At 40.5% G+C, this 27,680-nt stretch overlaps 3 long non-coding RNA genes across 7 annotated transcripts in view; 2 read left to right on the top strand and 1 right to left on the bottom strand.

Annotated features, from left to right (window-relative positions):
- The window catches only part of LOC310893803, a 41,661-nt gene extending 38,106 nt beyond the window's left edge, over positions 1 to 3,555 (bottom strand). For all 5 annotated transcript variants that reach the window (XR_014579312.1, XR_014579313.1, XR_014579314.1 and 2 more), the window contains exon 1: positions 2,907 to 3,555. This is a non-coding gene — a long non-coding RNA (uncharacterized lncRNA). The remainder of the gene's footprint in view (positions 1 to 2,906) is intronic.
- Positions 3,556 to 13,183: 9,628 nt separating this feature from the next.
- On the top strand, positions 13,184 to 21,766 carry LOC310893804. Its single transcript, XR_014579317.1, has 3 exons — positions 13,184 to 13,580; positions 14,137 to 14,224; positions 21,296 to 21,766. It is a non-coding gene; the product is annotated as an uncharacterized lncRNA (long non-coding RNA).
- A 221-nt stretch (positions 21,767 to 21,987) lies between these two features.
- Positions 21,988 to 26,887, top strand: LOC310893805. Its single transcript, XR_014579318.1, has 3 exons — positions 21,988 to 22,217; positions 23,986 to 24,189; positions 25,173 to 26,887. It is a non-coding gene; the product is annotated as an uncharacterized lncRNA (long non-coding RNA).
- The last annotated feature ends 793 nt before the right edge of the window (positions 26,888 to 27,680 follow it).

Genomic DNA, 27,680 nt, shown 5'->3' with positions numbered 1-27,680 from the left:
GTCTAGGTCAGTCAGCATGTCACCAACAATGGCAAATGGCTTATGGCCAGTAGGGATGAAAATGTCAGTCAAAGGTGAGTATATGGTGACATTTTGTATAGCGTTCCACTTTTCATCAATCTGCAGGTCAGGGCACTCCTGAACCAAAGGAGGTTTCTTCCTTTTGGATGGACCTTGATGCTGCTTGCTAAGCACTTTTCTAAAAACTTCTTTAAGCCCAGAAATATCCACCATCAACAACAGCCTACAGGTATGTGTTCCATTGCTTTAACTATGCTTTATAAAAGTTGTCTGATCTCACTGTGCTTATGCAAGATTGAGTCCCTTCGCACACACACTGTAAGTCACATTTTTGATTTTCTGCAAATGTGAGGAGTGCACAGAGCTCCATTTAGTCTTAAGAAACCCTGGCTAATGATCTAGGTTGGTGAAGAATTCACAGCCAATGTTGTTGCTGCAGAAGACCTTTTGAGAAACAAAACCCCCAAGGGTTAAAAGAAAGCAACTTTATGGGAATATTCAGCTGATCACCAGCCAGCTTACATTTACAGATGGTTAACAGGGCTCCAAATTCACACGATGCAAGAGCAGAAAGGTCTCTTTGGGCCTCTCTCTTTCCCTGTATCTACCACCTAGGCAGACTTTATAAGCTACAGAGGATAGGGGAACAGGAAAACTTACTCAAAGCCATCATGGACACCTTTTTGGAGAGCAGTAAAGGAGAGGTAGCTGCTCCTGCACCATCTCCAAATGCCAGTCAGCGCCACAGGAACATGCCTGGGGAGAGTGCCATAACTACAGAGACAACTCACTCATTTCCCCAAGGACATTTCTAGCCTGTTCTGCCTCTACAAAGGCTGGGACAATAAATGCTGCATAAACCCTGAGGAAATGCAGTAGTGGCATTTGGGAAGGTTGTGGTTGCTTTCCACAACCACAACTTCCAGTGTCTGAATTTCAGCTGCTGACTCAGTGCCCAAGTTTTTCTACAAGATGAAGTGAGGCTGATTTCAACTTTTGGGTTCGATAGATGGTGTTCAAGGTGCCCCATACAGGCTCATAAAATGGTGGAACACATTGTGGATCATCTCCATCTATGTACATGAGATGTTACATTTTGGACTACATTCAGTGCCTTGAGGCTAAGGGGAAGGAAAGAGTTATGACAGGCTTACTCAGGCTTGGAGTGGTCTGTGTGCAGTCAGCTGTGTCCTCAGTTATGTGAGACTGGTTGCTGTGAATGTACTGCATATTCAGGCATGTCAAAATTTGTGAAAAAATGACTTTTTGTGAATGTTTGTGGAGGAGCTTATTTGATGTGATCGAGTACGATATTTTCATTCCACTAAAATGTGTGTGTACGTCTATATTTTGCAGTATTTGATCAGTGTTGGAAACAGCCAATTGAGCCACCAATTAGGTTTATTTTAAAAAGTGCAACCAAAATCATAAAGCCAAACAAGGCAGAATTACAAGCAAACCAGACAGTTTCTCTCTTCTGCTAAGGACCTTTGCAGCAAGCTGTTTTACTGTACCTATTCTTCCTCATAACGGTATCCTTTTTCTCCAGGGGATCATTTTAAGCTTTAGAAATTGCCGAAGTCATCCTAAAGCCATTTTTCCTGAAGGCAGTATTTAAATGGAAAAGAATCCTCTTCTCTGGATTTAGAGTGTGTAAAATGCTATCCTGATCCTACCAGCCTGAAACCTGCAGCCCTCATTCTTTCCCAAAACTCTTGCATTTGCAGAGACCCACTGAATGCAGAAATGCAGTGCATGAGCTTAGCAGCGTGCCCATGTGTTTTCCATTATAAGAAGGGGCCTAAGAAGCCATTTTCCTTGCACTTTCCAGAGGAACCTCCCTTTTAGTAAAGAGTACTTAATCTGTCGGGATGAAAATTACAACCAACTGAAAATCCACCCAGAATCTTGAGACAATCCCAAACTGAGCATTTTCAGACACTGAATCTTTTCAGTTACTTTAAAAGTATATATATATATATATATATTTTTCCATCTGTGATGGCTTTGCCTGTCTCCTGGTTTCTTCCCATAAAAAAATTCAGGATTGCCAGCATACCACAAGTGATCCTGTGCTTCAAATATTTCCTGCCTGTTGGGAAGTAGTAAACATGATGAGAGAGAAAAATTGTCCCTGAGAGATTTTCAACCTAATTTTGCGGACTTAGGATATCTGATTGTCCTGGGAACTCTGTGCTTGCAGTTCCCATTAACTTCAATAACAGGTGCCTGAATATTTCTAATGCCCATAGGTTCACATATTTGTAGGGGGATGCAGATAAGTTTTGGATAAGCATATAGCAATTCTCAGGCTAAACAAAGCAGAACTCATTGCCTCTTGCAGTTCACCTATTGCTACTTGTTGTTAGACATAAAGTAAGGAGGTGATGAGAATGTACCAAGCTGATCCAAGAGAAAAACAGAGGATGGTGTTCACTTCCAAATGCATAATGACCTCTGTGTAGGACATGGTTTGCTATTTGTAAACACTCTTAGTGTATGCACTGCAATTTCTTCACTCAGTTTCTTAAAGTTTGGGAGGAAAAAAAAGGGAGGGGAATGAAGGTCATTGACCTTATCCTCTGTTTTCAGAGATTTGTTTGCTTAATCCAAGCCACTTTTCTCATTCCCTCACCTCTTTTTTGGTTCTTGTTGGGAAGGTATCCCTATCCCACAATAAACTTGCTGTGATTCAGAAGAAAGGAAGCCCACAAGTATCAAAAAGTACATGACTCACTCTTCCAAGGAGACCTCTTGCTACTAACGTAGTGCAGTGGTTTTAAAACAGCTCTCATGAGTAGGATGGTAGAACAACTTTTCTCTAAAAGTTCATGTTCTCCTTTGCTGGTGACAAATAAATAAATAAATAAATAAATCATACTTACTTTGCATCTGATGGCTTCCACTGAGCAAATAGTTGTGAAATGACAAATCAGCATGTCTTAGCCCTGCACAGCAAGGGGATGCACATATGTGTCACTTCCCCAGTGCCCTCAGATCAGGGAAAGCCATCCCCAAAGCTGGCTGCGGGCTTACCCGCAGATGCAGCCTGTGAGTTGCACATCCATGTCAGGGAAATGGTGTTTAGCAGCAGCTGCAGTGCAGCAGACACTCAAACTGAGATGACTATATTTAACTTAAGGAGTTGTCAGCGAGAGTTTGTCTGAGTGGGATGAGTGCAGCCTTTTTTTTTCCCCTTTTTCGCCAGTAGGGAAGAACATGTGATGCTCATGTCCATCTCCTCTTTGACTTCCTGGGTTGCAGCCTTTGGCATGCCAGGATGAAAAGTGCATGTCCTTAATATTTCTGGGAGAAAAACATTACAGATTCTTTCCTACTGAGAATTAAAATTGCGGATTCAAGATTTGATTCATAAAGTGAGCATTACAACCCTGTCTATATACCCAGATTAATCCAAGGGGACCCTGGTCATGTAGCAATCATTTATTTCTGGCATGTTAAATGATCTAAGAAGTACTTTTTTTTTCTTTTCTTTTTTTTCAGTTGAGTTTGGTTCCTTGCTATTTAGTCAGTTGTTTTCCTGTTATCACTGAAGAAAGTCTTCAGAAGGATTGTTGTAGAAAAAATGCCTGATAACAATACTGGAGCTGATAAAGGGAGGTAGCCTGAGAAGCTGGTTTTGATAGATGCAAAGCTAATATTCAAGTACTTTTTATTAAACAAAACAAATAAACAAGCAAACAAAAAGCCCTGCAACATGCCTGAGTATTGGATATGTAAGAGTCAAATTTTTACTCTTTATTTTGATTCTTTTTATCTCTCGTGATTTTGTTTCTTTTTTACCTCCTTAAAAGTGTTGATACACATTAATGATATATTAACGCAAAACTGGATAGGGCAGTCAGAATGATAAAATAGGGTAATGACAATGAAATAAAATGCTTCAAAAAGAGACGTTATTTTAATATTTGTGGTTTTGATCTGGATCTAGGCTAGTGTGTCACTGGATTCCTTTTTTATCTGTTCATTTCCTGAGTCTCCTTCCCGCTTCATTAAGACATCCTTTAATTTGCATTAAGCAACTAGAATCAGGCACTAAGAATCATATAATAAAGGTGTCTTAAGAGTTGGGCAGTTCATGTACTTGCTCATAAGTCTTACATTGCCAATTTTCTCTGAACTCTGTGGGATAATGGTGAGATATTACTTAGTTTAAAATAAATAGGAAATCATAACATGGGCCATGCTTCTGTGACTCTGAAAGACATTGAAGAGGTTTTTATGCTTTTATGATATAAAAGTATTCTTTTGATTTGTTAGATTTTCTTGCCCTTTAACTTCAGATGTATCTTGAATGTCAAGCTTGATTTTTTCACGTTTTAGTCATGTGCATTCATTTAGTGAGCTCAAATAATTTTCCTGCCTTTCTGGTTAAATTATGCCTTTTTTAAAAGGTGTCCTTTCGACAAATAGCAGTCTTAGTTAACAAGAACCAAAATTTACAGACAGACTAGTACTTTTTTTTCCTCCGAAATCTGATTGCCATGCTCCTGACTTTCTTTTGAGTTGAATTTTTATAAATTTTAGAGAGGAAGTGTAGATACTGATAGTATATATAAGCTTATTTATTTATTTATTTATTTATTTATTTATTTATTTATTTATTTGGTATGTACTGATGATTAGCGGATGGACTACAAGTTGAAATCAATTATTCCTACAGGAGCTTTGGAACACTAGTTACCCAGTGGCTAGATCTGTTGCAGATACTCTGTTCTACGTTTCAAAGCACAAGCATTGTAATTCCCCTCAGTGAAGGACTGAGGAAAGTGAGTGAACTAAATTCATCCATTTGATGCAAGGTGCAAAATAGCTATGGGATATATAACAGTAAGAATCTAGTGATGGGGAATCCCTGTTGAAGAAGGATCCCTGGATGATCCCGGGATGATGCACATCTGCTGAACCTCCCGCAGACGTGGCCCTGCTGGCTGGACCACTGCAGCAATTTGTGTCCATTAACAGTAGATGAGTAGATGAGAAATCACAGTGGTATAACATGTTAGATTGAGAAACACCAGTTAGTTGAGATATAGCTGGGACAGGGCAAAATCAGTTCTTTTTTTTTTTTTTTTTTTTTTTTTACAGGGCAGGTAAGGAAAATCTTACTAAATTGCTATATATTTTTTTCTGCAATTCCTGCCTGTAAAAGTTTTAGTTCTTTGCCTCATGCCCTTGTCCTACCCCATAAAATGGATCTTTCACAAAACAATATCTCCAGCAATGCATATGGGTCTCCTTTTTGGGCCAATACCAGCAGCAGGTTCACGTGGTTACTGCATGTTTCTGAAAAAACAAAACCCTGGCTTTGCAGTGCATGCAGTAGTTTACTGTTGTCAAGAACAACAGAAACATAAATCTGCATTTAAATTAAATCCTACAAATGCTATGGTTCTTTGACAGTTGTTTCTGGTTTTTTTTTTGGTTGGTTGGTTGGTTTTTTTTCTGAGGGTTGTAATTTCTGAGTTAGCTTAAATATCAGTATTTTTCAATGTATTTAAAAAATAAGATATAACGGCCATTGATAAGGAAAGCAGTGATGAATCCTGGCACTAGAACCACTGGCACCACGTTCATGCTTTTCCGTACAATGCATTACACCTCTCTGAAACACTCAGTTCTGCCCAAGGACAGTGCAGCAAAGAATTAAAATTCAAGCACTAGAGGCAGTCTCCTTCTTTCTTGCTGAATAAATGAAGGAAAACAGAGAAGAAGGAAAAATACAGAAAACAAAGCAATGGATGATTCTGCCAAGATTCACACCAAATATTGCCGTGCTTATTCAATACAGGTGTAATGTTTCCTGTTTGAAAATCACAGTGACTATGAAAATGCATGGTACAATAACCTAATGCAGACTGGTGGTTACTACTGGCTGCACTGGGATTGCACAGAGCGCCACTCAGAAGGGGGCCCAGGCCCTCTGTGTTCGACACATGAATGCATTTGGGTAGCTGGTTACATATGAGATCTGCCTTGCCTACATATCTGAGTACATATCTACTACATATCTACATACCTACATATCTAATCCCATCTGAGTACGTACGACTAAAGCAGAGCGAATAAATCAATACGTGCAGCATTCTGCAGGGAAAGCAGAGTCAGCTGAAAGGTGCCGTTACACAAGGGCTAAATCATTTCTCCCCGCCCATCTGTGGGGATGCCAGAGGAGGGAAAGCAGGGAAAGCCCCCGGGGCAGGGGGTAGCAGAGGGAAGGGAAAAGGGAATAACCAGCAGGAAGGCGAGGGCAGGATTGCTGGAGGGGCCGGGACAGGCAGAGCAGCACACCTGCCCCCCAGTACCCCAGCGCCTTGCCGTGCCCAGCAGCCAGGGCATCGCAGCTTTGGCAGGGGGCCCTGCGCCTCCCTCCCCGAAAGCGCCTCTGCCTCCTGTGAGGCTTGACTGAGCCTCAACTGTCCTGAGGCAGTGGTGTTTTCCTGGAAAAACACATCTTTATTGCTTTACAAATTCATTATAACAAGGGACTCATGTTCAGACTGAAGGACACACTTATTATCGTCCTGTGGTTTTCAATTAATAAGTTCACAGCTAACAGTTTTTAAGTACAGTGAATCATGCAAATTTCCATATCACAGCAGCTAATTTATTTGTTTATTGGGGAATAGCAGGCACCACATGAATCTGTTTTTGAAATGAATTCCAAGTAAGGCAGACAATTTTGGTCCGAGCTGTGGGAGGGGGGAGCAGGAGGGACCAGCAGGATAATGTAACGCAGCCTCTGCACAGCACAGGGTGTCTAACGCGGGATACGAACATGAAATGAGCAGCAGCACAGACCTAATATCCAGGGGACTGATCCTGAAGCCCAGCCCTCCCTGACTGGTGGATTTCTGGCCAGAGCCAACGTGAGTGTATCTCCAGGTCAGAATGATAAAATCCAGGTGCTTTTGGTATACGATTGCCGATGACTTCATTCCGTCTTCCACGTACAGTTCCAGCTTTTGTTCCCCAGGCAGTTTTCAATGCTGGTTGCAAACACAAGGATCATTAAGTTACAAGCTGGATTTATTTACCGTTTGCAGCTAGATCTGAGAGTAGTTGTCTGTTATACCAGATTTTAATTTCAAGCCTGTCTGATGGGCATATAAGATGTGTTCTTACCTGTTCTTGCAACTTTGCACAATTATGCTTTGGATTCTGTTCTGCCTCTAAGAGCCATAACAGAGCTCAGAGGAAGACTCAGGCAAGAAAGATGTAGCAGAGTGGCGTGCCAGAGGTTTGCAGGGCACAGGAATGTTGTGACTCGAGGTGTTGCTGCTGCAGAGCTCAGGCATGGGCTTGACACCTGCAGATAGCTTTGTAGAAAGCGCATTAATCTGTGGCCATCGCTAGAGATTTGCTGGATTCCAGCAGCACAACGGCTCTTCTCTACGTGCATGGCTTTCATTCCGCATTCATACAAATAATCTTCTGCAACCCATGGGTCTGCTCTCAGATTGAAGCTGCCACTGTGCTTTTGGCCTGCTCTTTGTGGGGAGGGAAACCAGGTAGAGATGGTGGTGACTTTTTCCAAGGGAGCAATGCCTTAGGCAAGGGGCTGGGCTCCAGATTCGTCAAACTAAATTTTAGGCAGCTGAGACCTAAGCTATATCATTGGTGAAGGGAGGTTGAGAGGTTATCTGTCAGCTATGACCTCGTGCCTTGATTTCAAGTTTGGCTATCAATGCAGTGCAGGAGGACTGAGCTCCAAACAGTGATTTGGTGAGATGTCAAAAGCAAGGGGGTGGTTCTGCACCAGCAGTGCCCTTCCTGCAGGTGGTGGGTCACAGGATCACCTTTCTCAGCCCTCTTCCCAGTCATCTTTCTCTTATTATTTTTTCAATCAAGCTGAGATATGGGCTAAACATGTCCACGACCTGTGCATTTTGGCTGCTCTATAAAACGGAACTAGTCTGTCTTATTGTAGTCGTTTTCACAAATTATATCCCTTAAATGCTTATACAATGAGGCTATAATTTAAACCATAATTTAAATGTAAAAGTGACAGGGGGCCTTAGCAGGCTATCTAAGGGAGAGGTTGACTGATGTACATGATGTTTGAAAGGAGATGAAAGAGTCCCTGATACAGAGAAGCCCATTCCAGATAATGGCAGCGGAAGAGGAAATGGTTCCTGCAACATGACAGATGAAAGTGGAAGAGGGAAACACTTATGTAGCTGTGAGAAGGAATTTGTCTGGCTGTGACTGAAAAAGAAAAGATGCTGAAAAGAAATAACACCATGAAAAGGGAGAAAAAAAAAAGATGAATATTTTTTAATAGGGAAATAGACCATTGGTCAGAAGTAGGCAACAACTTCAGCAGAGCGATACAACTCAAAAATTTCCCAATGCCTTTCTTCATGCAGGATGGATATTCACATCAAATGCTGAGATTTAATTAAAAACATATTCAACTGAAGAACTCTTCTGTCCGATATATGTATTTTTTTTCATGTTTTTCATTTTCTCTAACTATCCAGAATGGAGAAAAGGCATAGTTCCTGCAATTCAAGGAACCTGACTTGAATTTGATGGTTCCTTTTACAACCCATAAAACTCATATGGCTAATAAAGAGCATTTCTGACCTTTCACATTAAGATCACTCTGACTGCTTCCCACATATTCAGCCCATCTGTATTCCTCTGGATCTGTACTTCTTCTCATCGGGGAAAAAAAAAACACACACACAAAAAAACACACAACAACAACAAAAAACATAACAGAAATAGGTGACAAAAAAATGTGACTATTTAAACTGCAGAAAGCAGCAAAATACTCAAATATAGTCTTCAGAAGTAGATTATATTTTGCTGTTTAAAAGAATAAGACTCAGATGTCCCACTGTTTTCACTCAGCGAAGATGAATCCAGAGCATCATGGCAGATAGAGTCTAGAATACCCCAAAAGCTAACATCAACATATTTTCACAAGCACAGGGTTGCTGTAGCATCATTTTTGTCAGGAAAATTTGTTCCTTTTAAACAGAATGGAGCATTAGCAGGTCCCCAACTCAGACCATGTTTCTACAACAAAATTTCACGTGTTTTTAATAAGAAATAAATAGGTAGCAGGAAAAAAAATATTTTTGTTGTGAATTAAGTGATCTCAGTGCAGCACACTGAGTGCAAACTCTGGCCACAAACATGCTTAATATGTAAATAGTTCTGTTTGTAATCAAAGCCTTCAGAAATTCAGTTTCTGGAAGAAAAGAAAAAGTCATACAAGCTTCAGCACTCGGGCTGACCCACTGAAGTCAGCGGAGGTACCTTCTTTGCCAAGATGGACTTTGACCCATGGATTCACAATGAACAAAAATTATTTCTTGAAGAGTTGTTTAAATAAGTAACAACTGGCTCACACAGGAGAAGAGAGCATGAAAAAGAGAGAAGGGGAATGAAACAATCAGAAGGGAGGAAGGAAGGGAAAAAAAGAAGGAAAAAAAGAAGAGGCTAGAAATGATCTAGAGGATAAATAAAGACAAAGGGCATGCTTAAAGCACAGGAGAAGAAGATGACAGACAAAAGAAACAGGAATAATGACAGGGAGAGAGTGGAAAATTAAAAGAAAAAAGAAAAACAAAGGCCTAAAATAAGAGTGGGTACTCGGAATGCTGAAAAAAGAGATAGAAACAATAGTAAGAGGGGAAGAGAAGAAAGACTGGCATGAGGCCTTGGTGGCACTGTGAGGAGAGAGGCTTGAAAAAAGCCTCAGCACAACAATAGAGGGATGAGAGACAGAGGCGTGAGGGGGGCAGCACAGATTAAATGAGAACCAAATGTAACCGTAACAAAGGTTCTGAGATGTAGGCAATGAAAACATCTTAACAGGGAAATGTTTTGTATGTGTGTGTGCACGTGTGTGTATTTTCACATACTCAAAAAGATTCTTTCTCTCAGCCAAGAAACACTCCCTCCCTGCTCCCCCCCACCAACCCAGAACAGCTCAGTCTCAAAAACAAAGGCAAGGAACACTCAATGTCACTCTGGACTTCAATTATTATTTCTTTTTCTTTTCTTTTCCTTTCTCAATTTTCAAACAAGCACCTCTGTGGAGGCTGCCCCTCCTTAAAATCCATTTTTAAAATTCTCTCTTGCTGTGATGGCTGCAAAAGATGTGACAATTGGCAGGCTGCTGCTGTGCTGAAACTAGTGTTTGTTGTGCTGACCAGTTTTCTAGCTGTTTCCTTGTAATTCTTAGATAGCTTTTCATACCCACTTATTGTCTTTTCTCTTGGAGTGGAAGAACTTTAAGATGGGGCTGTCTCTGTGCCTGCGCAGCAGCCAGTGAAGGGCAATATTAGCAAAGGTTCTCCCGTGATTTTTGCAAGTCACTGTTGAAAATTTGTTCCTGTTCCTGAGGGATTCAAAAATGGCCTTTATCTTGGTTGAAAAGAAGCATTTAGCTGTAACACCGCATTTCTGTTTACACATGCCACAGCAGAGCTCCCACAGAAGCCTCCAGACCTGAAGGGAAGTCATAGCAGCACCTACACGGACTGATGGCTATGGCTCCTGTGATGCTGGTGCAGTGGGGTGGCAGGGGCTGTGTAGCGTGGACTTGTCATGCCAAACCCTGCAAGCTCCCTTCTCACTTTCCCGTGACCCACTCTGGCAGGTGAGTGTCCTTGTTTGCGCACAGTCCCACAGGGTGGGCTTGTGTTGGCCCAGTCACCCACAGAGCACAGCAGGAGCCAAGAGAGCATGAGGCAGAGAAACAAAAAGTGTTCTTGTTTATGGTGTGTTGTGTGCTTGGGCGGAGTAGTAAATCCTGCTTCCTTTGTGCCCTTGTGAAGTGTGCAGGAGAACTCCCTTGCATGTGGACCTTCTCTGGAGAGGGTTAGATTTTTGTCCTCTCCAACCCAGGTGGCTGTCCCCTGTCACACAGCTTTGATCTGCTCTGCCCTGACTACCATTTTGTTGCTGGTGCCTGGGACAGCAGATACCTCATGACCATATGACAGGAATGCATCTATACAGCTCAAACATCTGATGGAAAAGACGGCTGTTGATCCTGCTGGGGAATGAGCGGCTTTATGAAGCACGTGCAGGGTAGTTGTTCAGTTCTCTTCTGTAAAACAGCACAGAAAGATGGCAACACCTTCTGCTACCTGCTGCTCAGACAGGTGGTACAAGAGCCCCTAAATCTGTGTGCAGCAGTACGGGGATATATTGAAGATGTACCTTAAATATTGACTGTCACTGATATTTCATGTCGATTTCTCTTTTTCAAAAGACAGCTGCTGCCAGACTCAAACAGGTCACTTGGGACAAGAAGGAGAACATGGGAGAGGAATAAAATGCAATTATTTACAGTGTAACCGAGCAGTTTTTACACAGAGGGTGATATAAAAGTGAGGGTAGCAACAGGAGTGAGGAACAGTTGCTATCTTAATAGAAGGGCAGCTTCCTGCAGCTTCCTGGTTCCTTAGATTTTTATTTTAATACTTTTGTACCAAGACCAAGCAAAAGAAACTCTTCAACTACTAAGTGCAAATTACGGGGCAAAGTGGGGAACTGCCGTGAGTACTGTGCTTCAGAGGAGCCAGTGCTCCTAATGTACTGCTCAGGTACCGTTCAACACACAGGTTGAAAAAGGCTTAAGTTGTAAAGTTTGGATAAAAAACTGCAGAGAATTCCAAGTTTCTCTAAACCTGCTTGTGCATATGTTACGGGGAGATTGCAAGAATGAAGTTCTGCAAGTAAATTTGAATTTCCCAAAGGTCCGGGCTGTATTTTCATGCCAAGAAATCGCATTATTGAGTTTTTAAACAAATGATCATTAATGATGATCTTAATGATCATTGACATTGTTCTTGTAGAGGAGCCAGGGAAATGTCATCCAGTGCAATCCTTGCTGCTAAAGGGTTAAACACTTTCTTGGCTGAGGCAGCTTGCTGACCTAGCTGAGAGAAAAAAGCTATAGGTCAGCGAGTGAGATTGCCCTTCCTTTAGAAGAACTGCCCAGACAGTCCAGGAAGATTACAATAAGTGTGTAGAGACTAAGCTAGGAATTAGAGACTAGGGAGTGCTGATTTCAATTCTTTTATGTGCAGTCTTTGGGCTGAAATCCAGGGAGTTGAATTAGCATAAACTGTTCCAGTAACCCCGAGGATATGTTGCTCAGCCCCACCTAGCTGGAGGGCTTGAGCACCACCATACCTGGAACTGCTGACACTCAGACAGGGAGCTGACAGACAGAGAGATAGATTGGTCTGATCGGGTAAGCGGAGGCATGGCTAAATGATTTACACAGGGCAAAAGGGAATGAGGAAGGGAAGAAGACGTTATTAATAATCTTTAGATTTCTTTCATTCTTCTCTCATTGAGGCTTTCTCTTGTTCTCCACCTCTGAGATAAAAGCAGGTGGTGAAGGCAATGCTGAACACATTCAGCACATTCAGGTGAATACAATTCACAGAAATTGAGTTGCATTTCGGTCAATGCACAGGATGGTAGGCTGTATCAAAGAAATAAATTCTGAATAATGCAGGACATGATCCTACTGTTGGCCCATTAAAAGGGTTTGGAGCCTTGGAACAACAGCAACAGAGAGGGTCCTCAATCTACTACTTCACTGGGTGGAGCAGTAGCAGAACAAAGAAAATGCGGATGCTTGACAGTTGTCAACTGTAGATACTAGAGCTGATAATTTACCAGCAGCACTATCTCCAAATTAGCATCCTGAGTGTTTGGAGATGCCAGACAGCCAATGGCAGCCAGATTTACAACTGATAAGCTCGCTGTTTGAGCTCACAAGTACCCAGCACCCTGTGTCAGCTGGCTGGCACCTGTTCTCACAAAAATAATGCAACTAGTGTATTACACTCTGCAACAGCAGTTGACAATGTGACCATGAGTAGCACCATGTTTAATTACAGTCATACTTCACCTTCTGGAATTAAACAGTGGGAAATACCAACTGTGAATTCATCAAGAAGAGATTTGGTTAGGAGAAGAGGGGAGTGGCTGTGCATTGGTTCAAAACTAAAGTCACAGATGGAGCTGATAAGGCAGAGGCCTGGAAGAGTCTGTAAGAAGCTGAATGGGGAATCTGAAAGCAATTCCCTAAAGTTCTGCCAGCTGAAGAAGACAGTGCAAAGCCCTAATTAGAAGTCTGGTGAGAAATCTTTCTGGGGAAAACCACCTGCAGGCAGATTGCTTTCAAATGTGGTCTTGCAAATCACTCTGAAACCAAGGGAGCCAGCCCTAGCCATAGTGCTTTTAATGCATGGAGACAAGGACCATCTCCCCTCCATGCTGACCTGTGCTCCAATGCAATTACCTCTGCAGCTGATTGTACAAGTCTCTTCCTCACAAGTGGGAGCTATTTTCATAGACCTCATTGTTTTAGACAGTTTTAGAAATGATGGTCTATTTCTAATGTAAGAGAGCCCTGACAGTGGCATCCCTGCTAATGGACTGTAATTACAGGATTGATCCCACATCCCTGCCAATATGAACCCTTCTGTGCTTTCTAAGGCAACAACAACAGCATAAATCAATGGTCTGCCACGACAAGCTTCAGTGGATTCAGGGTGAGTAGACCTTCCTCTATACACAGTAAAGCTTGCTAAATGGGGACAACACACACCTGATTAGCATAGTATCATTAGCTTATCTCCATGGACATGTGAAGGACTGTCCTTGTATTGTACTTCATTTAACAGCTGGCAAGAAGCTGATCGTTTTCAACATAGGTCTTTACACTTGAGAGTGGCGTTATCTGTGTTAGAAGCAACAGCAGGAGCTGCAGAAGACATAGAACAGATGTTGAACAAGATTCTCCCCTTGGGGGAGAATGATCTTTTTCTTCTGTGAAGACATGGCACTGACATGTTATTGGATAGGAGCAGGGGAACTATCAGAGCACAGACATTGGCTTTACAGCCTCTCATGGATCAAGCAAGGAAAATCATGCTAATAAAGAGAAACACTTCTTTATGGAGCAATAAAGACTTTTTTGGTATATTCATGAAAAAGGATAGCTACTTCATATTTTTGTATTTGAAAGTGAGGCGCCTGTTATGTCACATTACTAAAACTAAACTTGTAAAGGATAACAGATCTGATTCACCCTATATGTTTTGACAGGAACCATTAAACCTGTTGCTCAAAAGCCTTGGTCCTATTCTGAGCAAAGTTTCAGCTGTTCCTGTTCCTGGCTATACAACCTACTGAGGTAGGTTCTGACCCTGAAAAACAGATTTGGCCTCCTGGTTTGACTTCAGACCTGCCTGGTCACTACAGGCTTGTCTAGTAATCTTGACTCTTAGCTGGAGCCAGCTTCTGTCCCTGGACCTGTTTTGCCCGCATTGCTGGGGTGCTGCAGGGCTAGGTTGCTGAGAGCCATGCCCTGCTTGCTTTGCTGCTGTGCTCAGCTCCTGACTTGCCTTCCTTTACTGAGCAGCCCACTCTCCCGTTCCTTGACATCTAGGGTCTTTTTGTGTGTGTGTGGTCACTTGTGTGTAGCCAGCAAAGCCACCTAGATGCAGTAATTCTCATTTCATTGACAGTAGTGTCCTTGACATGATGGGGTCCTGTAGCAAGCTTATGCAGAATACAATTCTTTTATGGTCTTTTACAGTCAGACCTGCTACTCAGTAACCTAGCTGGATCTAATAACACCCAATGTCTTCGTCAGATTCAAATGTTCTGAATGTCCTAAAGGATGATCTCTAAGTGAACAACAAAATAGTATGTGCTTCTAATGAATCAAGAATCTGTGTATGCTGTCATGTGAATCAAACTGATGAGTTAGTGCAGTGGTTCAATTAAACTCAGAGGGAAATGATCAAGTGATTTATGTAAACCGATTGCTTCAACCAGAAGATATTGCTGCTTATTAGCAGATAGAATAGTTTCATCAGGCTTTCCCCTTTTTGGCATCCTATGTGGTCCAAGTCCAACAAAAAAATGTTGTCTGAGGGGACAGGAAAACAATGCCCCTGCCATCATGAAGTATACCCAGAAACTAAAAGGTTGGCTAAGGAATTTATGAGACTTTGCACAACATCATGTCTACTGGGTCCAGATAAAAGCAAGAACAAACAGATCAAAAAGGGGCCAGAGAAAGAAAATGTGAGTCTGGAACTGAATCTTGGTGTTAGTGTCCAGCTGGCCACATTATTAGACAGATGGCAGGTTCAATATCAAGCCCTTGGAAGGGTCATCCCAGCAAATTACAAGATCTGCCAACTGGATATGGGAAAAGAAGAAAAAAGACAAAAAGCCAGATCTATCATGTCCATCTGTTGGGCAGACGGACAGCCAGAGAAGAAGTTCTCATAGTCCCATGTAAGTATGGTCCAGGGCTGGACCTAAGTGATAATTCCTCAGAGTACAGATTATACCAAACAGATATCTATCTTTGCACAATACAAAATGATGTCTTGTAGACGTGTTCCAGGCAATCTTTTTCTAGATCTATTAGATGAAGTATCTCCTATCTTCTAGTACTCATTTCCATACTCCCATTTGGTTGTCCAGTCTCCTTTGTGAGGGCACATGAGGACTGGCAACAGAAGAACTGTAGAAATGTAGAAAAACAAAGCATTTGGTACAGGGTCATTGATCTTAGTACTAGCCCAAAGTAGCAGTGGAAAGTTCTGCAATGGCCTCCCAGAGATACGCATTTGAATTAACTTGTTCCCTGTGCTGGGCATAGGACAAGCATGGTACTTGTCCCTAAAATTAACATACCAAACTTTAGGTAGATATCCATTCCTTAGGTACCCCTCTAAAAAGGCTTTCTTTTTCAATCAATATTTCTCTGTCCTGAGGGCTGTTGTCCATTATACAAAACACAGCAGCAATATTTCAAAGGAAAAGTGTTACAACCTCACAGAGATTACGTGGGACTTCAAATAATGGTGTGAATTGGAAATATTATCTGGAGAGGAGATCCCATTGCAATACTCCCTGGAAATTTTGTTCTAAGCAGTAGATCCTTCAAATAAGTGACTAGAGGATATAGTACCAGCAATACCAGTTAGGACCATGATCACTGCAAACTTGCCATTCAAGGCTGCTTAATCTTTGTGGCTGAGTGAGAACTATTGTACAGCTATTATATGATTTTTTTTATGCTGAACTTGATGCATCTTTTGCAGATCTAACCTAGACATCTTTAGTTTGGAGCACAAAGGTTTAGTACATTGAGCCTTGAGTTTTTAGATGGCACCTTTAAAACCTTAACCATTTTACACATGATAGCACTGTTACAGGGACATGAAGAAAAAGAATATCAAATGTTGTATTCAAGCCCCAAGGCTCAACGTGGTAATGAAGGTCGCCTCCAATGTTCAAAGGTACATTGAGACACTGAAATACTTTTTTTAACAGTAACATTTTATTTTGTTTTACCTACCATAGCTAGTAGCTTGGGAATTATGATACTGTCACTAACTTACAACCATTTTATTTCATGGTGCAGTGTTGCCCTTAATGACAGAGAATATTTGCACCCTGTATTTTGTTCAGGATGGGATTTAGGGTAACAGGAAACTTTAATCAGGAAATTAGTTTCTAATACACACTTCATATCTGAACTAAAACACTGATGTGGATGCACCTGTTGCCAACTGATACAGCACAGTTCATGTCTACCTAACCTCTCTCTCACTCTGTCTAACTCCCAGGCAGGGTAAATGTATCTACATGGAGAACTGGGAACAGTCTCTAGCCCATGCTGAACCCTGAGCCATGCCCACAACTTGTCTGAAAGAATGTTGGATTGTCTGATCCAAAGACATGTCACGTACCATGTTAGTAGTTTTACAGTATGGATAGTGTGTGCCAGTGCTTGGGGCATGCCCTAATCTTACTCAGTTTACTGGCACAGGTGTAGCTGTAGCATCCCAGAAAAAGGGTAGGGGTTTTGAGGATAGAGAGAGGCAAAACAGATTCAATTACCAGCTCCAGTAGATGTGCTGCTGAAGCCTACAGAGATGAGTGGTTCATATTTCATGGGGCTAGAAACTTTTAACACTGTAAGAGATTATGGTCATCCAGATCTGGCACAAAGAAGTAGAAAGAATGATTTTTATGGAGGTCTAGCATAATAACTGAAAATTTGAATAGGAAAGTAATGGAGAGCCCATGGCAAACCTTTAACTTTCCTCTGCTTTTTCTGAGCTGCAAGAGGGGAAAAGCTGACAAAGGCAGACTCCGAATGAAAGAGAGTTGGTACTCAGTTAAAGGTGCTTTATGATCTGCACTGCACACTGCTGCATCTGTAAGACAAAGCATCTTACATGCACGTTATTAACATGCACTTGCTAGGGACCCAAGGGTCAAAGACTGGGGGGGAGGGGCCGGGGGGGAGGTGGAACGACAACGACGCTGTGAAATAAACAGTAATGAACTGAAGATTTTTAAAACACTCAGTAAATATATGATTTTTATAAGGCTCATGAAGGCATCAAAGACACTATTTCTCAGCTTTCCACGTTTTCACATTCACTATGATTTCCCGAGATTTCTGAGAATTTTTGGGCTTGTTAAGAAGTGAATGAAAGTGGGGGCAGTGGCTCAGTTTCTCAGAGAGGACAAAGAAACACATGGGTTGATGTGCTAGTATCACAGCAAGCTAAGATAGACACCAACCAAATTAGGAGAAACAGAGCTGGGGTTGTGCCTCCTGAGCAGGGGAGCAGTTGCAGACTTGGACAAAGCAGCGTTTCTACACCAGTCACAAAGGATCCCCCCACTGCTTGAGTCAGCAAGAGCAATGCTAACTTGTCTCGTCCAGAAGAAATTCTCATCACTCTTGACTCAGTGAAATCCTTCAGGAGGCAATATTTATCCAGGCAGTATCTTAGTGTCAGTAGGCAGAGCAGCAACACAGCAGCACCCATGTAATTGAAGCCACAGCATGCCATTGCATGTAGTGAAAGCAGCTCCAGACAAGGTTACCAGATCTGTGGAAGCAAAGCCCATATGAGATATTGTGGCCATTAACTTTCTTTGTCTTTATCCTTTTCATTATGTTTGACAGCAGCAGGCAGCAAAGAGAAGGTTTTGCCATGATGCAATACCCAGAGACAAAACGTGTGACAAAATTGTACTCAGTAGGCAAGGTCCCATTTATAGTTTGATTGGGGATGGTCTTATCTGTTTTCCTTTATGCACAGAGACGGTGATTAAAGACTCATTTTCATTTCCTTTTATACTGTACTGTTATCATCCAGATAATTTCAGTATCCTTAATCAACATTTGGAGGAGTAAACAATGTTATGCTAGTAACAGTCTTGTGTCATAAACATTTCTTAAGTCACACAACAAGACCACAAGGAGGGTAAATAGCAGATTGTCCCATTTTTATAGAGAGAGAAATGGAAAAGGAGACTGGTAAAGTGACTGGTCTATGATTATAATAGCATGTGTCGGGCTGGGGATTCCCAGCTGTCCTGTATTTAAAAAACAGAGTTCTGCATCTCAGGTTTTGCCATTCTGCATGAAAATCTCCTAAGTGAATTAGTCTATAGATTTTAGCATGAATTAAAAAATCCAGCTTATGGAAATATTTACTCCCATTCAGTACAGGACAATTGTTTCAGTAACAGCGCAGTGGATGACTAGAGAAAAAGATACACAAGTTACCACTCATTACCTGTTCCACAAGGAAAAAGCAAAGATGATGAACAAGCTTGTTAACAGATATGACACCCCAAGCAACCATGAAGCACTTGCTGAAACAGTTGGGATTTTAGTGCCAAACATCTTGATCTTATCACTATCACATTACATGGCTAAATAATACAGAAGTGAATGTGATGTGTTCCCTCCAGTGACAACGTTATCCCATAAATGGAAAAGTGTGGAAGAAGGAATGTGCTATATAAGCATAAAATATAGATGTAGGCCTTAATTTCTACTAAAATCAATGAGCCTGGCCTGTGCTTTGCACTTGTGTAGCACATTCCATCTTCCCTATGTTATTGCCTCACCAATTAGAAAAATTAAAAAGCCAAGATAGGGCAAGCAGCTGCAATGTCCAACAAACAACACAGAGTCCAGCACCTCAAGAAAATAATTCATATTCTCCATAAAAGGAAAAAATAATAGCAAACTTAAATGCCTAAAATATATGACTAGTCCATTATCTTTATCTTTATTTATCTATATTCTTCCAGTTTACTTATCGCTCAATAATCATGGCACTCCTGACAAATCCTCTGAGTTTGAACAGCCTAGATAGAATTTTAGTCTGCATACAGGTCTCATCTTAAGAAACTGGGCAAGAGATCTATTTTTGACCTCCTGTAATGTTATGATTTACCTTTCTAAATTATATTCTCTTTTGCCTGAAGTGCTGAAGACATGACATTTTTTTTCCTTTTCTTGTTTTGTTTTGAATGCCACTATGACTCAGCTTGCCTGTAATCACTAAACAATGGGAACATGACAGTTTCTGGCAGAGCATGTGAGACATTTTATCACTGTAACAGACACTCAAGATGGTATGATTGCAAGGGGAAAAATATGTCGGGTCAAATTAAAATACGGACCAGACAAGAAAAATTAGCATCAAACCTATATTTAAGACACCATGCAATGAAGTTTCATTACATGTGTATACATAAACAGTATGAGCCACAGGAGCAGGATACAAAACAAGGAAGAGAGTGCTCTCTTCTTTCACAAAGCCAGATATCCTCCTCCAAGTGCCTGCAGGAAAGACATCCTAGCCAGTGCAAGCACCTGACCTGTGCATGCTATTGTACAGGTCAAAGCAGCACTAGGGATCCTGTACCTGTAAACAGTGGGGACCAAGTCTTGATCCTGTGCTCAATGACTGTTAATTGCACAGTATAGACACAGTCAAATGTTCAAACTGTCACGTAGGTGTCCATCCCAGCCCCACCAAGCCTGCCTGTTGAGGCTTGTTAACAGATATGACACTGAACCACTGGGGCTGCCCTGGGTAAGCCCAGGCAGGTTTGCTGGTTTGTAGGGTTCATGCTGATGCTGGATGCATTGGATATGGGCAGGGCTGGACATGTCCAACAGCTGGGAGTCTGAACTCAGTCACTGTGTGGCCCCACTGAGGCTGGTCAACAGACCAATTGAAGCCAACGGTGAGGAAAGGAAGATCACAGTCACGGTACTTTTATCTATTTTACTATTTCATTCTTCTGATACAGCGGACATGGCCAAGAGATCTCAGTGCTCCAGCTAGTGACTGGGATCTGGACATACAGAACAAAATGGACAGGCAGAACTAATTCTATGTTCACCTGAACCTTTTGAAGATCCTTCTGTCATAAATGTTTTCCCTAAGTTCCAGAGATCCCTGAGTTTATATGGTTCTAATGACAGATGAGGTACAGTTAGGCCTAAAACTGCAAACCCAGGATTTTTTGTGTGGATGCCTCTGAGAAAATATGGTTAAAATTGTGTGAAAATTAAAATGGTCTCTACACATCCTGATTCTTGTCAGAATTAGTATCTAGCCAGTTGGAAGATATTTAGATGTTATTCTGACCTTGTTGTCTACAAGAACTGTCAGAAAGCCTGTTCTTACAGGAAAAACAAACAAACAAACAAACAAACAACAAAAAAAAACTATTCCAGATAACCAAGTAGTGGAGACTTTTGTGGGCAAAAGAGCTCTCAATTCAAAGCTCTGTTAAGACAAAACTCTCCTTGGCCTTTATGAACTTTGAATAAACTTAAAAGTAGATCATGGATATCACATTACTTCAAATACTTTATTTTCTGCATAAATCCAGCCTACAATGTCCATGAAGGAAAAAGACCTAATTACTATCTGGGAAATGACTGCCTTATCCATTGGGGAAGAATGCCACACATTCCTCCTGTTCTTTCCTACTTTGATTCTTAGGAGACAAAATATTTGGTTTCATTTTTCTTTTAGTAGATAATATGCCAACATTAGCTGATATGAGGCTGTCACCCGCTCACTCTTTATAAGTAAATTACTACAAGCTTACTGTTTAATCTTGCTGATTGGCAAGTCTAAGAAATATATATCTGTAAAGGGACCTGAGCTGTTAATCAGTGTGCCAGCATCAAATTAAAAAATGTTCTCTGTCATGCAGACGATTGGCTGGCTAAAGCAAATAAGACAGAAGTCCAAGAAGCTGCTGTGCCTTTTTCTGTGAAGTGAACAAACTCTTTCATGTCACGTATTTCTATACAACAGAATCTAAGCAGAACACCCAGGGAAACCACACAAGAAAGGCAGATGTTTGGACTGACTTCTAATCACTACTTTTTGATTGACAGGTTGGTTGGCTTTGTGTAGCTGCTGAGGAGACCTGCATGGGAAGTGGGACCTTTCCCAGGAATTGTGAGGCCACCTGCGGCTTTAAACCTTCCTTCCTTCTACAAGCTAAATGGTACCATGAGGATTCCAGTACTAGGAATGCTGGTCTGTCTGATCCCTCTGCTTGAGTTCAGGGAAATGGTTTTAAATGGGTTAGAGATTGAGCTCATGCAGTAAATCACATGCAAGATGTTGTTAAATTATTTCATGCAAATATTTAAAAATCAATTACCCATATTCTTCCTTGAGTTCTGTAGCTGGTCAGTCGGTTGCCAATTTAGGTTGCTATTGCTGGCCCACGAGCCTGCAATATATCAACCAGTATGTGGTAGTTGGTATATTTTGAATAAATTAGGTCTAAAGAGAATAAAACATTGCAGATTGCTTTTTAGCCCAGACATTCCTAAAAGACATATTCAGGGAAGTGGTAATTCAAGAATAACTGGATAGGAAATTGCCCAATCAATGTAGTTTGATGTTTACATATAATTTCACAATATGTTATTATGCTAACCACTTGATTGGCATATATTTATATTGTCATGCTTTCCAAGCACTCAGGAAATGTGGACCTAAGGAAGGGGTGATTTCTTTGGGAGATGAAATAGTTGTCAAATACAAAGAATACTGATTGCTGCTCCACTTTGCTTACCCATTTCTGCCATCCTTAACAGAGAAATAAAATGGCAAAGCCCAGTGCGGCTGACAGGTCACAGATGAAGAACAACATTTTCTGAATCCAAGAGAGTTCAGCATCTTTGTGCTAATGGCTTTTTACCATTTTGACCATAAAGTGCTTCCAAAATCTGTTGCAAAAACTTTCAGCCCTAACCTGCTTTTCACACCATCATACAGCGTGGAGTTGAGTCTATGTTGACTCCGGTAGGTCTACATTTTAATATAGTTTCCATTAAGCCTGTGCAATAGTGCTTTCTCCTCACAAAGGAAGGGTTTCCACTCTAAATAAGCAAGCAAACATTTCATATTGGTCCTTGCTTATCACAGTTAGTCCTGTCCTTATAAATAACATTAATAGTTCAATAGCTTTTGTACTTTTGCCACACTACCACTTAGTCAGTTTCCATCAATCACATGCTGAAATAAATCACTGATAGAATCAAATTAAGTGCTCTGTGAACAGTTTACATCACTTCCCGAGCTTGGTCCCTGAACAAGGACTCTCCAGTGCCTATTGAATATTTACTTCATGCTACCCACTGCACAATACATTCTATTGCTCTTATCCAGAATCCCCATCCTTAATGAGTCTTTTAGCATGTAGAAGGGAAAGGTTTATAAATAACTACGCTATCAGAAAATGCCCTCAAGCACTTCCTTTTGCAGTATTTACTAACAGCTTTTCTATGTTATTTTTTATTATTTATCTTGAGTTTAAAATCAGACTTTATTGTGTCATGTTCAATATTCTACGGGAAAATATATATAGCAGATCTTGTCTCGCCAACTGCCATTCACAAATTGCCTGTAAGATGCAAAGCAAAGTGACATGTAGCCCAGAAAGTCATTATATGCTATGATAGATCCAATTGTGTCTGTCCCTAATGGATTCTTATATAAGTTCTACCCTTAAGGTTACTTCCATGAAAAGCAACATTCAAGAAGCAAGTCCCCATTCTGGAAATGGCTGCATGGACATATCTCTCAACAGGTGGTTCCTGTTCTTTGGCCTGAATTCAAAGTAACCCCTACAGAGCAACTCTTTGCAGACTATTGTGATAATTAGGAAAAGAATAATATCGCTGAACATATTCAGAATAAATGAACCTAAATGTGGCATGAGTAAGCTTAACTAAAAGTGTTGCACTACTCTCCTTCTGCCTTTGATTATGAGCAGGAATTGGTGTTAAAAATCCCATCCATGTGAAAAACTAGGAATCTGTCCATCATTCTAGAGTAAGTCCAAAACCAATTTAGAAAGAAAGGCTTATAACCTGCAGTTCCCATTTCTCCCATTATGAAACCTATAGAATAAAGCCATTCCTTGGAGAAGAATTGCTGCCATTGTTGATTAATTTGACTGTTCATATTCTTGAAGTAATTATCTAAAGAGTTAAAAAAAAAAAAGGCAAACAAAAACCCTAGGTTTAGAATGAATGCTTGTATTTACTTCTATCTTACACAATATTAAATAGTCTTAAGTAGAAAATAATCTCTCCTTTCATTTTTCTAGCAGCATTTATCTGTTGGCTTTTACCTGTATACAGCATTTACCTGTATACACCTATTCATTTAAGGGGGAAGAAATATCTGCTTCTGCTTGTTTTTTATATATTTTTTTCCTTTTATTCCTTTTACACAGGTTTCCATCAGATCAGAACTGGAAAGATTGACTATAGGTTCATAGAATCCTGGTTATGTTATTTCTCTTGTTGTTGTAGAAGATATATATCATCTGATGGGTCAAATTCATAAACATTTTCAGATTAATCAGATTTTTTTTCTCTGATTTTGCAAATAATTATCATCATAGCAAGAATTATGAATATTATAAATGGAAAATCTTCCTCTTTATCAATAAAGTCATTGGTTTCTTGCAGAATTCGAAATGAAAATCTTTGCTGAATACAGTAGAATTATGTACAAATGCATCTTATTTTATTTTACTTTATTTTTGTTTTTAATCCTGTAGAAAAATGTTTCACATTTTAAAGCATATTTGCTAGAAGAAGGAAACCTGAGGTGGAGTTTTTCCAGGAATTTCCATGAAGAACACGGACATGGAATTTTGTCACCTTTATTCTTCTCAGAAAGTGTTTTCATGTTAATATGCTAAGGGACTCAATTTTGCACTTTTGCAACACATTTTCAAAGAAATGTGTTCATATAAAAACAGGTACATTTTGTTAAGAAACTCTTGGCTTTAATCTTTTTACACATAAAGATTTTTAGGTTTTGTACAAATAAGGACTTTTAATGTAGCTTTATGTTTACTTGATATTATTCTGCACAGTTCTATATGCAAACTTGCCAAAAAGTATTTCTAGATACATTTTGCTTGATACAATGTAGGATCTTCAGTTTCATGTCCATTACTGCAATGTATATGTGATTCAGGTGTGCCACTTCACTGTACAATGTACTTTGCTATTTCACAATGATGAATGGAATAGGATGGTGGCACAAACTTTTAACAAAGTTCAGAGACCACAATAAAGGTGGATCTAAGAGCTAATTCCTTCTGTCAAAACCCCTTACATCACTGAAGGACCTAGGCATTGCTCTTCCTTTGCAACTGCAGTAAAGCCACTAAGATGTCAACTCAAAGTGATGGGAAGGTCCTTATTCTCCACTTCAACTGTGCTAAAGAAGCTAATGATTATTTATTTATTTATTTTGTAAATAAGTCCACATGCAGCAGAACCATAAAACATCATTTTGCTCCTTCCAAAAGTGCTACCATGTAATGTCTGTAGCTTTGGTTTTTATTTAATTTTGTGATTAAAGTTTTTATTGATTTCCCTGCAGTGTAGAATATATCAATATATTTGGTTTCAAAGGAGCTTTCAGTAGCACAGAAACACAGAAGGACTCAACATAGAAGCAGGTGCTTTATTTTAAATTTATGAAACCTCCATAGCAAATCCCCTGAGCATGCTGCCAGCAATACCTTTCAGTTGTGCAGCTCAGACTCTCTTGTTGAACCAAGTCCCTTTGGTGCCTCCCCATTTGCAGGCCTGTGTTTTTTAACTAGAAAAAGGCTTGTTTAGGAGTCAGTAGGAGCTAATATTGTTATATAGAAAGCTTTTAAGCCATCAAGTGAATTCCATTAAAGTTACTGTAAATCATGTGTGCTTATCCCTTCTTTGCCATTGGCAGGTTATCGCATGCTGCCTAGGAGATGCTGCCTGGGAAAGGAGGCGAGAGAGGTCCTTCTGTCAGAGCCTATAAGGATGAGTATGCTTTGCACTTCTCCTAAAGAATTATAGCCTGGGCACAGCATGAACAATGACACCAATGTCCTGGCCACTGGTAGACACACACCTATACATTTTATGATGTTTTACACCTGTGATAAAAATTCCATTTGTTCATGTTTACAAGACTTCAGACAAAGCCATTGTCCAATTTCCACACGTGTTCTCCCTCCAGAGCTCAGCTATTGTATAGTAACGTTTTGAAAATGAACATACTGGCAACCTTGTATGGGGAAATCATTACAACTCATCTCTGAGTGCATGTACACAACTCCTGGTATGTCATGAGGAGACCAGGCCATGGAGGATGAGTGAACTAATAAATAACATAGGTAGAAAACCCTTTCACAGAAAATACAACCCAAATCCCCTACAATACTTGAGAACTTTATTGAACAAACAGAGAAAAAGACAAAGAAGAAATAAATAATACAAATTAATAAGTATTTATTTATAATAATTATTATATTAAACTCTTTAATTTATAGAAATTAAATAAATAAAACTGGAGCAGAATTTACCTGAATGAACATACGAGATCATTGATGTGGTTTCTTTGGACAGGAAGGAGGCTGCCTAATAGCCTCCTTGACAGGCCTCTGTCTGATCAGTTCCCGTTTCTACTTGAGAGACATTCCACGTCTAAGTGGTTTGTAAAGGGTTAATCAATTATTAATGATGTCTGAATAAATAATAGACACAAGCCATGCCACAGCTGGATGTAAGTGTTCTGGCATACAGTACTATTGTTAGTGACGAACCATGGATAAAGCAACCTGTTGACCCATTGGACTGCTCACAACCTTATTAAACATCTATGAACAGCTATGAAAGGTGTTAGCAAACCTTTGAACGTATTTTGCAGGTAAATCCTCAGTAAAACATGTAATCCTTTTCCCTTTCATTTTATCAATCCATTGCTTTTAATCTCTAAAATCAGAGTGGAGCATAAGACAAGGTGGCAGAGGCGTATGTGCATAAACAACAGAGAGAGAGCGAATGTTAGGAGGGCCGAAGCAAGCGTGCTGTGGCCTGTGCTGGGAGAGGAGGCGGGCTGAGATGGCTTCTCTTCAGTAAAAACAACATGCTGAAAGAATTCCATAAACACAGATGAACTTTGTTTTACTACAAGGGTGGCCATTCCTCTTGGCCCTGTGAGCCACGTGCCTGAATCTTTGTGTGGCTGAGGGCCATGAGACGCATACCTCAGGGACCCGAAGGGAAGGGGACCTCCAGGAGAGTTTCAGAGGCAGGAAACACTTGCTGCTCCCCAGGGCCCTGCCATCACGGCCGAGGACTTGGTGGTGTGCAGAGGCTGCTCTGCTGAGTTTCCCAGTGACCCCCCCCCAATGGCAATTTTGGCTGCCTCTGCTACCAGGGCTCTGGCTCGCTCAACAGAGTGCAGCTCACATACCACCTCCCTGCACAGTCCCTTTGCCACATTTTGCCCAGGTTTAGCCCCAGGACAAGTACCACATTTCAGCTGCTTGCCAGCCTCAAGCCACCACTATTCTACAAGAACAAAAATGAAAAATAACCTGGAGAAAGGGAAAAGTGCGCTTATATTACTAACTATGGCTGTTATCTCATGCTGTCTTTGTTAGTTCATCCCATCTGTCTATCTATTTCTTATTGTGTGTAGATTAGGTGATCTGGGCAGTAATCCTGTTTTCATGATGAGATTATCCCAATTCCTAAACAAATTGATAAAAAAATCTGCACATCCTTGTATCTTCCAAAATCTAAGAGGGGACCACATTCACCTGACTGACCACTGCACTGCACTACAAGACTCAGTCCTCCGGTCTTGACAAAAACCATTAAATTCCTTGGGAATTTTGTCTCAGAAGTTATGAGGTACTATTCCTGTTATGGCTTTTAAAATGAATTTGTTCCACTCTCAGGTCATGTTCAAACCACCACCAACTAGTTAGTAATATTATTATTAAGGTCTTAAAACAGCATGTTTTAGTGCACAGATGCATGGTCTCTTTTTAAGCATTGGCAGAATATTTCCATCCTGCCAGGCTTAGTTTCAGATATCTTAACCCCACAAAAACCTCATCACTCTTCACTGGAACACCACAAAAACCCCTAACAAGCAGACAGGGAAACATTTGTTCCTCCTTTCCCCTTCCAGAACATCTGATTATTCAGGACCCAGCATAAATATTTCCTGGCTGACTTCACCTTGCATATGAACCATCCTTTGAGGGTTTTTCTCCTTTTCTTTTTCTCTTTTTCTTTTTCTTTTCTTTTTCTTTTTCTTTTTCTTTTTCTTTTTCTTTTTCTTTTTCTTTTTCTTTTTCTTTTTCTTTTTCTTTTTCTTTTTCTTTTTCTTTTTCTTTTTCTTTTCCTTTTTCTTTTTCTTTTTCTTTTTCTTTTTCTTTTTCTTTTTCTTTTTCTTTCT

The sequence above is a fragment of the Anser anser genome, assembly GCF_964211835.1.
Source record: "Anser anser genome assembly, chromosome: 2".
Taxonomy (NCBI): Eukaryota; Metazoa; Chordata; class Aves; order Anseriformes; family Anatidae; genus Anser; species Anser anser.
Note: the sequence above shows the minus strand (reverse complement) of the source record. Positions and strands in the feature narration are given on the sequence as shown.